General features: G+C 43.3%; 1 protein-coding gene across 1 annotated transcript in view; it reads left to right on the top strand.

Annotated features, from left to right (window-relative positions):
- LOC120019504 (exostosin-1-like) overlaps positions 1-15,224 on the top strand; it is a 239,969-nt gene that overhangs the window by 181,937 nt on the left and 42,808 nt on the right. The window lies entirely within an intron of this gene.

Raw genomic sequence — 15,224 nt, 5'->3', positions numbered from 1 at the left:
ACCAAACTTTACATTTGGCACTATACAGTCGTGGCCAAAAGTTTTGAGAATGACACAAATATTAATGTTTACAAAGTCTGCTGCCTCAGTTTGTTTGATGGCAATTTGCATATATTCCAGAATGTTATGAAGAGTGATCAGATGAATTGCAGTTAATTGCAAAGTCCCTCTTTGCCATGCAAATGAACTGAATCCCCCCAAAACACTTCCACTGCATTTCAGCCCTGCCACAAAAGGACCAGCTGACATCATGTCAGTGATTCTCTCGTTAACACAGGTGTGAGTGTTGTCGAGGACAAGGCTGGAGATCAGTCTGTCATGCTGATTGAGTTTGAATAACAGACTGGAAGCTTCAAAAGGAGGGTGGTGCTTGGAATCATTGTTCTTCCTCTGTCATCCATGGTTATCTGCAAGGAAACACGTGCCGTCATCATTGCTTTGCACAAAAAGGGCTTCACAGGCAAGGATATTGCTGCCAGTAAGATTGCACCTAAATCAACCATTTATCGGATCATCAAGAACTTCAAGGCGAGGGGTTCAATTGTTGTGAAGAAGGCTTCAGGGCGCCCAAGAAAGTCCAGCAAGCGTCAGGACCGTCTCCTAAAGTTGATTCAGCTGCGGGATCGGGGCACCACCAGTACAAAGCTTGCTCAGGAATGGCAGCAGGCAGGTGTGAGTGCATCTGCACGCACAGTGAGACGAAGACTTTTGGAGGATGGCCTGGTGTCAAGAAGGGCAGCAAAGAAGCCACTTCTCTCCAGGAAAAACATTCAGAGAGACTGATATTCTGCAAAAGGTACAGGGATTGGACTGCTGAGGACTGGGGTAAAGTCATTTTCTCTGATGAATCCCCTTTCCGATTGTTTGGGGCATCCGGAAAAAAGCTTGTCCGGAGAAGACAAGGTGAGCGCTACCATCAGTCCTGCGTCATGCCAACAGTAAAGCATCCTGAGACCATTCATGTGTGGGGTTGCTTCTCAGCCAAGGGAGTGGGCTCACTGACAATTTTGCCTAACACCACAGCCATGAATAAAGAATGGTACCAACACATCCTCCGAGAGCAACTTCTCACAACCATCCAGGAGCAGTTTGGTGACGAACAATGCCTTTTCCAGCATGATGAAGCACCTTGCCATAAGGCAAAAGTGATAACTAAGTGGCTCGGGGAACAAAACATCGATATTTTGGGTCCATGGCCAGGAAACCCTCCAGACCTTAATCCCATTGAGAACTTGTGGTCAATCCTCAAGAGGCAGGTGGCCAAACAAAACCCCACAAATTCTGACAAACTCCAAGCATTGATTATGCAAGAATGGGCTGCCATCGGTCAGGATGTGGTCCAGAAGTTAATTGACAGCATGCCAGGGCAGATTGCAGAGGTCTTGAAAAAGAAGGGTCAACACTCCGAATATTGACTCTTTACATCAACTTCATGTAATTGTCAATAAAAGTCTTTGACACTTATGAAATGCCTGTAATTATACTTCAGTATTCCATAGTAACATCTGACAGAAATATCTAGACACTGAAGCAGCAAACTTTGTGGAAATTAATATTTGTGTCTTTCTCAAAACTTTTGGCCACGACTGTACATTGGGGCAGGACGCGTTCTCCTGGCATCCGCCAAACCCAAATTCATCCGTCGGACTGCCAGATGGTGAGGCGTGATTCATCACTCCAGAGAATGCATTTCCACTGCTCCATAGTCAAATGGCGGCGAGCTTTACACCACTCCAGCCGACACTTGACATTGTGCATGGCGACCTTAGGCTTGTGTGCGGCTGCTCGGCCATGGAAACCTATTTCATGAAGCTCCCGGCGAACAGTTATTGTGCTGACGTTGCTTCCAGACGCAGTTTGGGACTCGGTAGTGACTGTTGCAAAGGAGGACAGACGATTTTTACGCACTTCAGCACTTGGCAGTCCCAATTTTATACACCTTTCAGGCAAGGGGTGTGGCTGAAATAGCCGAACCCACTAATTTGAAGTGGTGTCCACATACACTATACACACAAAAGTATTTCTGTATTAAATTAAAACAGTTGAACAATTTAATCTTGTTCAGTGCACTCATCAATCCATTGAGTTATGCAGTCTACAGTCTTCTATAATTCAATGAAGATGGTAATTATTTCAGCAGATTATTTAGCTGTGTTGCATTTGTTTCATTTTAAGTCATTGTTATAGATTGATATGATGTTGGTATTATGGTGTTAGTATGAGTGTGTGTATCATATACAGTAGCTAAGCTCCTTCTGTTTCAACCTCTTGATGTAAATACGCAGTTTAAAAATGCATTTTCAGAGAGTATACGATCCTCTGTGGAGACTGGTAGAGTAACTCCCCTGTAGGTCAGTCTTGTAATGTATGGATAAAATGGATTATATTGACCACGGCTGATCCATTGTGTTACTGCAGCCCATCATGGGTCATCATCAATTCGGGGGAAAGATTTCCAGTGGCTCCCGATAAAAAATAAAATAAAAATTAATTCATTACTTCTGCATGTCTTCTCTCCCAGTAATCGCTTAGATTTATTCACCTGACATCTCCTTCATTCCTCCGTGAAGCAGAATGAAAGGCAGGTGGTTGGCCTCAAATAATGCTGAAATAATTAGATTGGAAAATGTGGGCTTTGAACGGGATTAGAGATGAGTAGTGAGAACAATGAGGAGAAGATGAGAGGGTCAAAGCAAATAAAGGAAGAAGACATCCCTTGCTCTTTTCCCATCTTCTCTCTCTGTCTTAGTGTTTAATTCAGGCCCGTATCAGATGTGTCATTTGAAATGGGAAAATGGGTACTGAGTAAAGATTAGCTCATACAGAAAGTACTTCAGAAAGTAAAAAAGGCGTAATGACTAGAAATATTTAATGATCGTATCGTTGTGTTTACAGACGCTACACTGCTATGAAGAGGGCTGAGTGCTTCACTACTGTATATTTGACCTCAGCATTCTGTTAATTAAATAATAAGTAACGTTATACTGTAGTATCACATACAGTAGCTTTGGCTTGCATGTGTTCAGAATGTTCCTCCCTCCTGATCTGAAATATCAAAATGACACCACACCACTATGTTTCAGGATGAATGTCTGTATACTGGTTGACGTTTTGTGAAATTAAGAGCCATTTGGTTATTGACTTGAAACGCATGAGGCCAGTCGGAATGGAGTGATGAAATGCACCCTGGGATTAGGGCTCTTATGAATGAAACTGATGGGAGGAATTTTATCTGAGGAAAAGGGTGGGGTTGAGGTGCTACCCGGTAGGGCATTTGCTCAAACAGGTGCCACACACTTATATTCACATGCGCGCGCACACACGCATAGAGGGAGCCCGAAAGCGATAATTAACTGAAGTCCGGACACTTTATATAACGAAAGATATCTTTCAAAAATCATGTTGATGAGTTAAGAATTAAAATGGGCTTCCTTTATAGCACAGGTGTCAAACTCATTCCACGGGGGGCCGAGTGTCTGCGGGTTTTCGCTCCTCCCTTGTACTTGATTGATGAATTAACATCACTAATTAGTTAGGAACTCCCCACACCTGGTTGTCTAGGGCTTTATTGAAAGGAAAAACCAAAAACCTGCAGACACTAGGCCCTCCGTGGAATGAGTTTGACACCCCTGCTTTATAGGAATAAGTCATGCCTTTAGTTAAATAGCAGAAAAGATATCATTCAGTCGGCATTCATACCGTTTATAGGTTATGGCGATATCATCTATATGAATGCAGCTCTGCCACTGCATGGAAACAGTTTATCATCGCGCACTCCGCTTTATTGCGTGCGAAAGGTTCAGAACACATCACTGCGCTCTGTATCAGAACGAAGGCTGTCCCTCTGAAGCCTCGTAGATCGATGCATTGCACTCTTTTTTGTTTATAAAGCCCTCGTGCACAAACTACCGCCGCACCTTACTTCATTGTTAACCTACAGATTTAGGAGCTACCAGACTCGGTCTCAGGGATGGCTAACTCTGGAGATCCCGTCGATCTCCACTGAGTTAGGTAAATCTGCTTTTAGTTTTATTCCACCTTGTGGAATAATCTCTAAAACGAGATGATTTGGTACCTCTAGGACCGTTAAGAACAAATTCTTATGTACAATGACGGCCTACCCAGTCCAACCCTAACCCGGACAACGCTGGGCCAATTGTACGCTGCCCTATGGGACTCCCAATCACGGCCTGGAATCGAACCAGTGTCTGTAGTGACGCCTCTAGCACTGAGATGCAGTGCCTTAGACCACTGCGCAACTTGGGAAGGGGTTTTGAGACAGCTGATTGAGGATCTTTTTACTGAAGAATGTGTTTTGTTTTCTATGATTGTGGGTTTTTTTTAATCTCTTTTCATAGTGTATTGATGTGTATAGTTGTGTATATTTTTGTAATTACAAGGGTCATCTGTAAAAGGCTCATTTTACAAGACTCCCTGTCAAAATAAAGGTGAGAAATAAAATAAAATACCTTAGGTACTGTTTAAGTTTGGTTTTATAATTATTCAGTGCAACTTAAATACAAAGCACGTCCACACATGTTCAATTTATTGTGGCGCTTGTATTTTAGAAGTGTCTGCCACTAATTTCTTTCTTTAGTGCTGCCATCCCAGTGTAATTGGATTTTGACATTTGTAGGGGCTATCAACTTGACAGGACCTATTGATTCCCCTCTGGATGTATTTCACATGTCATGATGTGAGCTCTGACTACAGTAAAGGGTGAACCCTCATTTATTTCTGCCATATAATCCATAATGAAATTAAAGTAATATCACTGCCTCTGATTTCTTATGTAGCAACTGTTGCTAGGAGGTAGCCTCTCTCTATTCAGCAGGGTATGCAATGAGGACATTTATTCATAGATGAATATGCGTATTGCACAATGTGATGTGACTGGCTGTGAAGGGTACCAATTAACAAATTTAGAAAGATCATGTAAATATAATGAATGCACTGCTCTCTGTTTTCCTGCTTTTGGAGTAGGCAGGTTAAAGACAATACAATCAGTACACTTGTACAGAACAGTACCACCTGTTATTAAATTCTATATTGCTGCTCCTATACAATCTATAGGGCATAGGCCTTCAGTATACCTACAACCTTTGGCTGAATCTCTCAGTAATGGCTGTAGTCCTGAGCGGTAGGTAACCCCAGGGATGTAGCAGGGCTGTTAGACAGACAGTTACTTCCCCTCTGGACCCAGACTAGTCAGTCACAGCAAGAGAGCCTTGGCCTGGAGCTTAATATCTATCCGCACAATAACCAGGTCCGGTATCTATCCGATCTGATGAGAGGCAGCTGCGGGCACCGAGTCAGGCCACAGCTAGGCGTCACAATCAAACAGGCCTCCAGACTAAAATAACCATTAACTGTAGCCTTACTGTGAGCGTACTATGTCCTCTGGCTACAGGTCCAGACCTTTGTGTCACAGGTGTGCACTAGCCAGGTAATTAAAGGGCCAGTACAAGCCAGCAGGGTTCAAGCCCCTCTCCCCTTTTTCCTGCCTCGATTGCTACAGTAGCCTCCGATGCCCATTTCTAACGCATATAACTTGAAGACTAAACAATTTGATGTTTGTTTGACAGCTGTTTTGTTAGTGTACGGCCATTGTTTTTGAAATATGCAGACATTTCTGATTATCACTATGCAAATCAACTCTCTCCCAACCTGTAGCTGTAGATTTCAGTTGTTGACAGGTGTCTGAGCTATTGCATGAGTCCCCCTAGTGGCAGCAATATGCACACCAGCAATGGTCTGACTGAGTGGCTGTGTGTGGGCAGAGTTTGATGGGATGTTGAATCATGCTACCACGATGAGTGAATAAAAAATGTCCGAGCATATTTTGTGTCTAGTAAAGATTATGCTTTTGTATTCTTGAAAATGTGTGTTTTAGCTCATCTATGATTAACCTGGCTGGCATGGAATTGAAACATCACATGATCGACTGGAGTCCGCCTTTTGAGACCGACTGTGTTGTACTGTAGCTGTCTGAGCAGAATCCTAATAGGGCAGAATAACAAGCTGTATGTTCTCTATGATTGAACCTCAACATTCTTGCCACATTACTGTATCCATTTTCTATAGGTTGCTGTGGTTGACCTTGTGCTCCAGTCTGATGTCATACAATGACACCTAGTAGTTGTTTTTTTAACAAGAAAAAAAATGGATGACTGTCACGTGCATCACCTTTTCAGCACACATATACAGATGGTTGGTCCCGCCCGAGGCTGTGGAAGCAGTTGATCCCCAGACAGATTAGGCCGTAATCAGATGTCTCTGTGGGCCAGGGCTCAATCAGCACCTCTGGGCTCTCCTCAGGGTGGTTGAAGGATGGCTAGAGACAGCCCTATGGGGATTCTAACAACCCACTGTGAGACATACACTACTGTAAAATACTGCTATGTTTATGTATGACATCATGGCGTAGCCTAACACTGGATGAAACATATGCAATTATAGTCTCATTAACGAAATGATCAACCGCAGTCATGATTCCAGGCTAGCCAGTTGATCGCAGAAACACCGATTTGAGAGACAGCCTGGTCTCTGTTGAGAATTAACCCTCTTGAAAATATCCCTGTCTTGTTTAATGACAAAGAAAGTGTTATGTATGTTTCCGTTGAAGTGCCATGAATCATCCTTAGCCTCTTTTTAAGAATTCCTTGCCTGATATTCATACAATATGGGTTATGAGGATCACAGACAGAATTGGTTATAGATTGCAGGGCGTCATAGGTAGCGACAGGCTGGTGTGTTCTGGGATTGATTTATGTAGCTTAAAAGCTCTCCTATTATTTCATGTGATTTAGTGTCAGATAAAACAGCTGCTGCTCATCATTATTGGATGGGCCTTGGGATGAGACGGTGGTGGGGAACAGGGGCATAAATTACCTCTCTCTCGCTCTCTATTGGCCTGCAGTGTGGGGAGAAGGGATGTGCTGCCTGCTATAGAGATGGGCTGACGATCCCCTGGCTTGGCTCACTGGGAAAGACTGGGAGTGCTTAAGGAGATCAATCTCAAAATGTCTTCCTTTGTAATACGCTCGTCGTGTAACATTGATCATACTGTAGGTTGGAGTGAAGTGGAGGACCTCATTCTAGTCTAAACCTTTCTTTGTGTATAGTGCGGTCTCATTGTTGTGATTATAAGTCTTGAAACGTGTAATTGACAAGTGTTTTGAAGGTTGCCTAATTTCTCCGAATGTGTGGGTTAGAGAATGCTTTTCCTCGATTTCCCACGTCTGTTCCACCTACTGAGACATCGCTTTGTTTGTGATTGTCTTGTTTTTGAGTGAGACAATGACTTATTCAAATCAAATTGTATTGGTCACATACAATAAGCAGGGAACTGCTTACTTACGGGCCCTTCCCAACAATGCAGAGAGAAAGAAAACAGAGAAATAATAAAAAGGTTAAACATAATAATAAATACACAATGAGTAACGATAACTTGGCTATATAGACGGGGTACCAGGACCGAGTTGATGTGCTGGGGTACGAGGTAATTGAGTTAGATATGTACATAAAACTAGGTATAAAGTGACAAGTATTAAACAGTAGCAGCAGCATGTGTGATGAGTCAAAAGAGTTTGTGCAGAAAGGGTCAATGCAGATAGTCCAGGTAGCTATTTGGTTAACTATTTAACTAACTATTTAGCAGTCTTATTGCTTGGGGTTAGAAGCTGTTCAGGGTCGTTCTGGTTTCAGACTTGGTGCATCGGTACCACCTGCCGTGCGGTAGCAGAGAGAACGGTCTATGACTTTGGTGGCTGGAGTCTTTAGGGCCTTCCTCTGTGACCACCTGTATGGCAGGGAGCTCGGCCCCAGTGATGTACTGGGCCATATGCATTACCCTTTAGCGCCTTGCGGTCTGATGCTAAGCAGTTGACATACCAAGTAGTGATGCAGCCACTCAAGATGATCGCAACGTGCAGTTATAGAATTTGTTGAGGATCTGAGGGATAATGCCAAAAAAAATTCAGCCTCCTGAGGGAGAAGAGGCATTGTCGTGCCCTCTTCACAACTGTGTTGGTGTATTTGGACCATGGTAGATCCTTAGTGATGTGGACACAGAGGAACTTGAAGCTCTCGACCCGCTCCACTACAGCCCCAACGATGTGAATGGGGGCGTGCTCGGTCCTCCGTTTCCTGTAGTCCACGATCAGCTCCTTTGTCTTGCTGACGTTGAGGGAGAGGTTGTTGTCCTGGAATCACACTGCCAGGTTTTCATATTTTCCAGGTGGTAGAGGGCAGTGTGGAGTGCATTAGAGTTTCTGTCATCTGTGGATCTGTTGGGGCGGTATGTGAATTGGAGTGGGTCCAGGGTGTCTGGGATGATGGTGTTGATGTGAGCCATGACCAGCCTTTCAAAGCATTTCATGGCTACAGATAGTCATTTAGGCAGGTTACCTTGGCATTCTTGGGTACAGGTACTATGGTGGTCTGCTTGAAACGTAGGTATTACAGACTCGGACAGGGAGAGGTTGAAAATGTCAGTGAAGACACTTGCTAGCTGGTCAGCGCATACTCTGAGTACGTATCCTGGTAATCTGTCTGGCCCTGCGGCCTTGTGACTGTTAACCTGTTTAATCCTTAAATCTATTGATGCACCCGTGTGTCAATCTATACTGACCAAAAATATAAATGTAACGTGCAACAATTTCAACGACTTTACTGAGTTACAGTCCATCATCAGTCCATAAATCAGTCAATTGAAATTGATGAATTAGGCCCTAATCTATGTATTTCACATGACTGGGCAGGGGTGCAGTCATTGGTGGGCCTGGGAGGGCATAGGCCCACCCACTGGGGAGCCAGGCCCAGCCAATCAGAAAGTTTTTCCTCACACAAGGGCTTTATTACAGACAGATATACTCCTCAGTTTCATCAGCTGTCTGGGTGGCTGGTCTCAGACAATCCCACAGGTGAAGCATCCAGATGTGGAGGTCCTGGGCTGATGTGGTTACACGTGGTCTACGGTTCTGAGGCCAGTTGGACATACTGCCAAATGCTCTAAAACAACGTTAGAGGCAGTTTATGGAAAATAAATTAACATTAAATTCTCCAGCAACAGCTCTGGTGGACGTGCAGTCAGCTTTCCAATTGCACGCTCCTTCAGAACTTGCAATTATGTGCGTTGTCCATAGCTTATGCCTGCCCATACCATAACTCCACCGCCACCATTGGGCAGGCACTGTGTTCACAACATTAACATCAGCAAACCGCTCGTCCACACAACGCAATACACGTGGTCTGCGGGTAAGAGCGGTGGGCCAGTAATCGAAAGGTCGCTGGTTTGAATCCCTGAGCTGACTAGGTGCAGAGGCCGGTTGGACGTACTGTCAAATTCTCTAAACCGATGTTGGAGGCGGCTTATGGTAGAGAAATTAACATTGAATTGTCTGGCAACAGCTCTGATGGTCATTCCTGCAGCCAGCATGCACATTGCACACTCCCTCAAAACGTGAGACATCTTTGGCATTGTGTTGTGTGACAAAACTGCACATTTTAGAGTGGCCTTGTATTGTTCCCAGCACAAGGTGCACCTGTGTAAGCATGCTGTTTAATCAGGTTCTTGATATGCCACACCTTTCAGGTGGATGGATTATCTTGGCAAAGGAGAAATGCTCACTAACAGGTATGTAAACAAATTTGTGCACAAAAGTTGGGGGGAAAAAAGGTTTCTGTGTGCATAGAACATTTCTGGGATCTTTTATTTCAGCTTATGAAACATGGGACCAACACTATACATATTTTGTTCAGTTTAAGTACCATAATTATTTTTTAAATCCCCATCAAAATACGTCAGTTTAAGCTAGAGATTTTTTGCATGGTCTGTGTCTCAATCCGCAGAACCCGCGTATGTAGGCCTTCCGCATCTGCGGTGGAAAGTGGCCGAGCTACAGCGGTGTTTGTCAGACCATGAGACATCCCGAAAATCGGTGTTCTCACAAAAATGCCTGTGGCATCCGAACAGCCTACAAACTAAAAGATGAGAATCATGAACATGATGGTGTCCTCCGTTTTGCTCTACGGCCCTCACAAGTGTCACGTGACTCGTTTTTAGGTAACCCATACAAATGAATGGAAGTATGGAGGTAGTTTTGTGCCAACAGAAATAAGGGATTAAATGTGTCCAAAGAAACAAATATTTCCTGAGCTTTCTTTTATCTCCTAGATATAGGACAGAGACTTCAAAACCTTATTCTTTATGATTTATTTTTTGCCTGTCTTTTTTGTCATGTATGAATGTGTTGTTCAATGCGATTCTATGGGCTACAGCAGTAATTTGTAAATACACTGCTCAAAAAAATAAAGGGAACAATTAAACAACAAAATATAACTCCAAGTCAATCACACTTCTGTGAAATCAAACTGTCCACTTAGGAAGCAACACTGATTGACAATAAATTTCACATGCTGTTGTGCAAATGGAATAGACAAAAGGTGGAAATTATAGGCAATTAGCAAGACACCCCCAATAAAGGAATGGTTCTGCAGGTGGTGACCACAGACCACTTCTCAGTTCCTATGCTTCCTGGCTGATGTTTTGGTCACTTTTGAGTGCTTTCACTCTAGTGGTAGCATGAGACGGAGTCTACAACCCACACAAGGGGCTCAGGTAGTGCAGTTCATCCAGGATGGCACATCAATGCGAGCTGTGGCAAAAAGGTTTGCTGTGTCTGTCAGCGTAGTGTCCAGAGCATGGAGGCGCTACCAGGAGACAGGCCAGTACATCAGGAGACGTGGAGGAGGCCGTAGGAGGGCAACAACCCAGCAGCAGGACCGCTACCTCCGCCTTTGTGCAAGGAGGTGCACTGCCAGAGCCCTGCAAAATGACCTCCAGCAGGCCACAAATGTGCATGTGTCAGCATATGGTCTCACAAGGGGTCTGAGGATCTCATCTCGGTACCTAATGGCAGTCAGGCTACCTCTGGCGAGCACATGGAGGGCTGTGCGGCCCCACAAAGAAATGCCACCCCACACCATGACTGACCCACCGCCAAACCGGTCATGCTGGAGGATGTTGCAGGCAGCAGAACGTTCTCCACGGCGTCTCCAGACTCTGTCACGTCTGTCACATGTGCTCATATGCTCAGTGTGAACCTGCTTTCATCTGTGAAGAGCACAGGGCACCAGTGGCGAATTTGCCAATCTTGGTGTTCTCTGGCAAATGCCAAACGTCCTGCACGGTGTTGGGCTGTAAGCACAACCCCCACCTGTGGACATCGGGCCCTCATACCACCCTCATGGAGTCTGTTTCTGACCGTTTGAGCAGACACATGCTGTTTAAATGTTCCCTTTATTTTTTTGAGCAGTGTATATTTTTTTGACACTTAAAGGGGTCCTAAAATTCTAAATCAAATAGTTAAATGAGCCATGGTATGAGTCAAGTGCAAGTGTTGGTTCAGGAAAGTACTTTTTTTGTGTATTTATTTAATAAAAAAATGTTTTGGGGTGGGTTCGAGGTGATTATTTAAGAAATTCGGGGCAGGAACTCTGCTCTCCTAGCTTCAGGTTGTTGTTGAAAATTAGATCCAAAGATGAAGGCAGAGTCTATTTAATTGTATAATAGAAAAAGCTTTAATACAAGCAGCTGCAGGGGAGATCTACCTCAGATTTCACAGGGAAGAACTCAGAGTGAATGGTTGCATGTCCCTTATATAGTGGGAGGTGATAATACAATCATATTGTTAACACAATAGTTATTTTATACAAGCAACAGTTCTGGGAACACAATGGCTTTGTGGTAGGGTGCAGACATAACAGAAGTCTATGAAAGGTAAAACATCACAGTCCAACACAGAACATGTCCCTTGAGAAGTTAAAACAGTTTATTTTTATTTAACCGGCAGTGTTTTTTGGGGGGGGGACACATGAATCAAGGTGTGAGTCATGTGTCCGAAGGGGGAATGGTAAATCATTGTAGAAAAGCATGGTACACACCCAAATCTGTGCCCAATGTCTAATTTGTCAAGAATACAACGCAGGGAAGAAAGTACCGACCTCTTTGTCAAGCCTACCAGTCCCCTGGGGCCCTTTAATATGCAAATTGATTTTGTTCACCTGTCTGTAAAATGAAAAAAAATATGTTGGTAATGGTTGACAGTTATTCCAAATGGGTTGAAGGCTTCCCCACGTCAAATGAGGAAGCAAAGACTGGGGGTAAGTGCCTGTTACAAGACATTGTTCCATTATTCGGTGTACCACAAAGTTTAGATAGCGATAAGGGTACATATATGTGACCAAACGCCTAGATTCGGTCTTATGTAGCAAAATTTGAAATTGTGTTTTTTACATTGGATAAAAGTAGAGACTCAGAGCAAGAAAATGGTAAATCATACACTGCAGTTGAGGAACAATGGGAAAGTAATTCTGCTTTGAAAGTTGATAAACTTTTGAGAAAATGGCCCTTGAATTTTTTGGTACACCTACTGGAGAGCTCTTCTTTGTTTACACCCATTCAGCATCATTCACACCCTCTTAAGCCTTAGCCCCACCCATCTCTTTAAGGATTCACATGTGAGGCCATGTTTATTTGTCACATGCACAGGATACAGAAGGTGTAAACAGTACAATGAAGTGGTTACTTGCATAGTAGCAATATCAAAAACAGAAAGTGTCCAGATGCAAATCTTTAATAAATATTTTATCTTTATTAGATGACGCTTACCTGACACACTTGTCTAAATTGATGGTTCATGTGAAGGAAATGCTATAACCACCCCCCAGCCACATCTAGCTATGTCACTATGGGTCACTATTGTCTAGACATGTACACATGTTCATGAAATACAATAGAAGGTTGTAATCACCCCCAGACACACCTGGCTAACTTGATGGGTCATGTAATAATCCGGCAGAAGTGGAATCTTTTGTTTAGACATGTAGTGATCTAGCTAAACAATGAACCGTCATAATCATAATCCCAACTCATACTACTACCAATACAAACATTGTCATAGCTGTAGAATTAATCTGCAGGTAGCTAAAGCTAACAAACTAGGTTCAACGTTAGCTAGCTAACATTAGGCTATAACTAGCAATGCAAATGGATTTCTGATTTGGAATAATAGATCATACATGTAACGTTAGCTAGCGAGCCAGCAAGTTAACATTTGCTCGCTAACTAACAGTACACTTTAGCTTGCAATAAAAACTACATTCTGACAAAATTAGAAACGTATAATATCTGAGAATGTAGCTTGACTCTTACCTGTATACATGGATGAACGCTTCACGGCAGACTGGAACCATTTAACTTTATTTTGTTTGGTCAGCTTTGTGTCAAGTCACTCCAGTTCACACTGACCGTTGCGTGTGCAGTAAGTAGCCCATCACTTTTTCCAACTGATCTGTCGATAGCTCCTGCTAAATTCAGGGCATCAATGTTTTTGAGAAAAGTAGCAAAACTTTTGTAGTTCTCGAGGGCTAACATATCTTTAAAAATTGGCGCAGTAGAAAGGACTGTCAACACATCCTGAACAGCTCACATAATGGACAGAAGCATGCTACATGGCAGACCAATCCAAACTCATCTCCAAGCATTTCCTGCCCATCTATTATCTCAGCCAATCATGGCTAGCGGGAAGGTTCCTGGCTTTTTCCATGGCTAAACCAACTAGGCTCATAATTTAACAATTTTATTCATATTTATGGATGGAATACAAGTTTGTTACTAAGACACATGAAAGCTCACATGTTCCAGAAGGCATTTCTGCCAAATAACGCATTTTGATAAAAAAATAAATGTTCACATTCCAATGCCACTCCTGTGAACTAGTGAGGTGCGACATACGCCTAATTTCCTGAAACGAGTCACGTATTTCACCTCGGTGATAATGAAAGAACTGTGGGACATGCTGCAAGTTAAGAGGAATTTACATGTACTGCTTCACACGGAAAGTTCTGGACTTGTAGAACGCTATATAATGGTGTTCTGACAAATAAACTGTAAAAAATATGTGCCCAAACAGGACTCACCTGGGTGGATGCATTATCAATAGTAATCAGCTGCAGGGGAGATCTACCTCTGATATCAGAGGAAAGAACTCAGAGTGAATGGTTACATGAATGGTGTGGTTACATGAACGATTACATGTCCCTTATATAGTGGGAGGTGATAATACAATCACATTGTTTACACAACCGTTATTTTATACAAGCAACTGTTCCGGAACAGAATGGCCTTGTGTTAGGGTGCAGACATACCAGGAGTCTATGAAAAGCATAACATCACAGTCCAACACAGAACATATCCCTTGAAGTTACAACGGCTCAACCCAGATGGTTCCCCCATTAGGGTGCCAGTACAGAGAAGAGCTTGGACTGGGCTGAGCGTCTGGATCAGTGGCCCGCTCCTTGAAAACGGCAGCTCTAGCATTTAGCTCAGTGCGGATGTTGCCTGTAATCCATTTCTTCTGGTTGCGATATGTACGTATGGTTACTGTGGGGGGGGGGGACGTTGTCGATGCACTTATTTATGAAGCTGGTGACTGATGTGTTAAACTCCTCAATGTCATCGAATGAATCACGGAACAATTCCAGTCTGTGCTAGCGAAATAGTCCTGTAGCTTAGCACCCGCTTCATCAGACCACTTCCGTATTAGGAGTCACTGGTACATCCTGTTTGAGTTTTTGGTTGTAAGCAGGAATCAGGAGGATAGAGTTATGGTCAGATCTGCCAAATGAAGGGCAAGGAAGAGCTTTGTATGTGTTTCTATGTGTGGAGGTAAGGTGATCTAGAGGTTTTTTTTCCGCCTCTAGTTGCAGAGGTGACATGCTGGTAGAAATGAGGTAAAACAGATTTCAGTTTCCCTGCATTAAAATCACCAGCCACTAGGAGCGGCACCTCTGGATGAGCATTTTCTTGTTTGCTTGTGGCATTATACAGCTCGTTGAGTGCAGTCTTAGTGCCAGCATCGGTTTGTGGTGGTAAAAGACAGCTACGAAAAATACAGATGAAAACTCTCTTGGTAAATAGTGTGGTCTACAGCTTGTCATGAGGTATTCTAACTCAGGCAAGCAGACCCCCGAGACTTCCTTAATATTACAGATCGCGCACCAGCAGCTGTTAACAAAGAGACACAGGAATGTTTTTAATGCTGTAATTGTTGTTTGCATACATTTCATCTAAGGACACATTTACTGTAAACTAACCTGTCTCTTTCTGCTGTACATTTTCTCTCTACTTGTTCCACAAAACTCACTGATGGGGTTTTTGA

Source organism: Salvelinus namaycush, chromosome 24 (assembly GCF_016432855.1).
Source record: "Salvelinus namaycush isolate Seneca chromosome 24, SaNama_1.0, whole genome shotgun sequence".
Classification (NCBI taxonomy): Eukaryota; Metazoa; Chordata; class Actinopteri; order Salmoniformes; family Salmonidae; genus Salvelinus; species Salvelinus namaycush.
The sequence above is the reverse complement of the archived record's forward strand: the minus strand, read 5'-3'. Positions and strand labels throughout refer to the sequence as shown.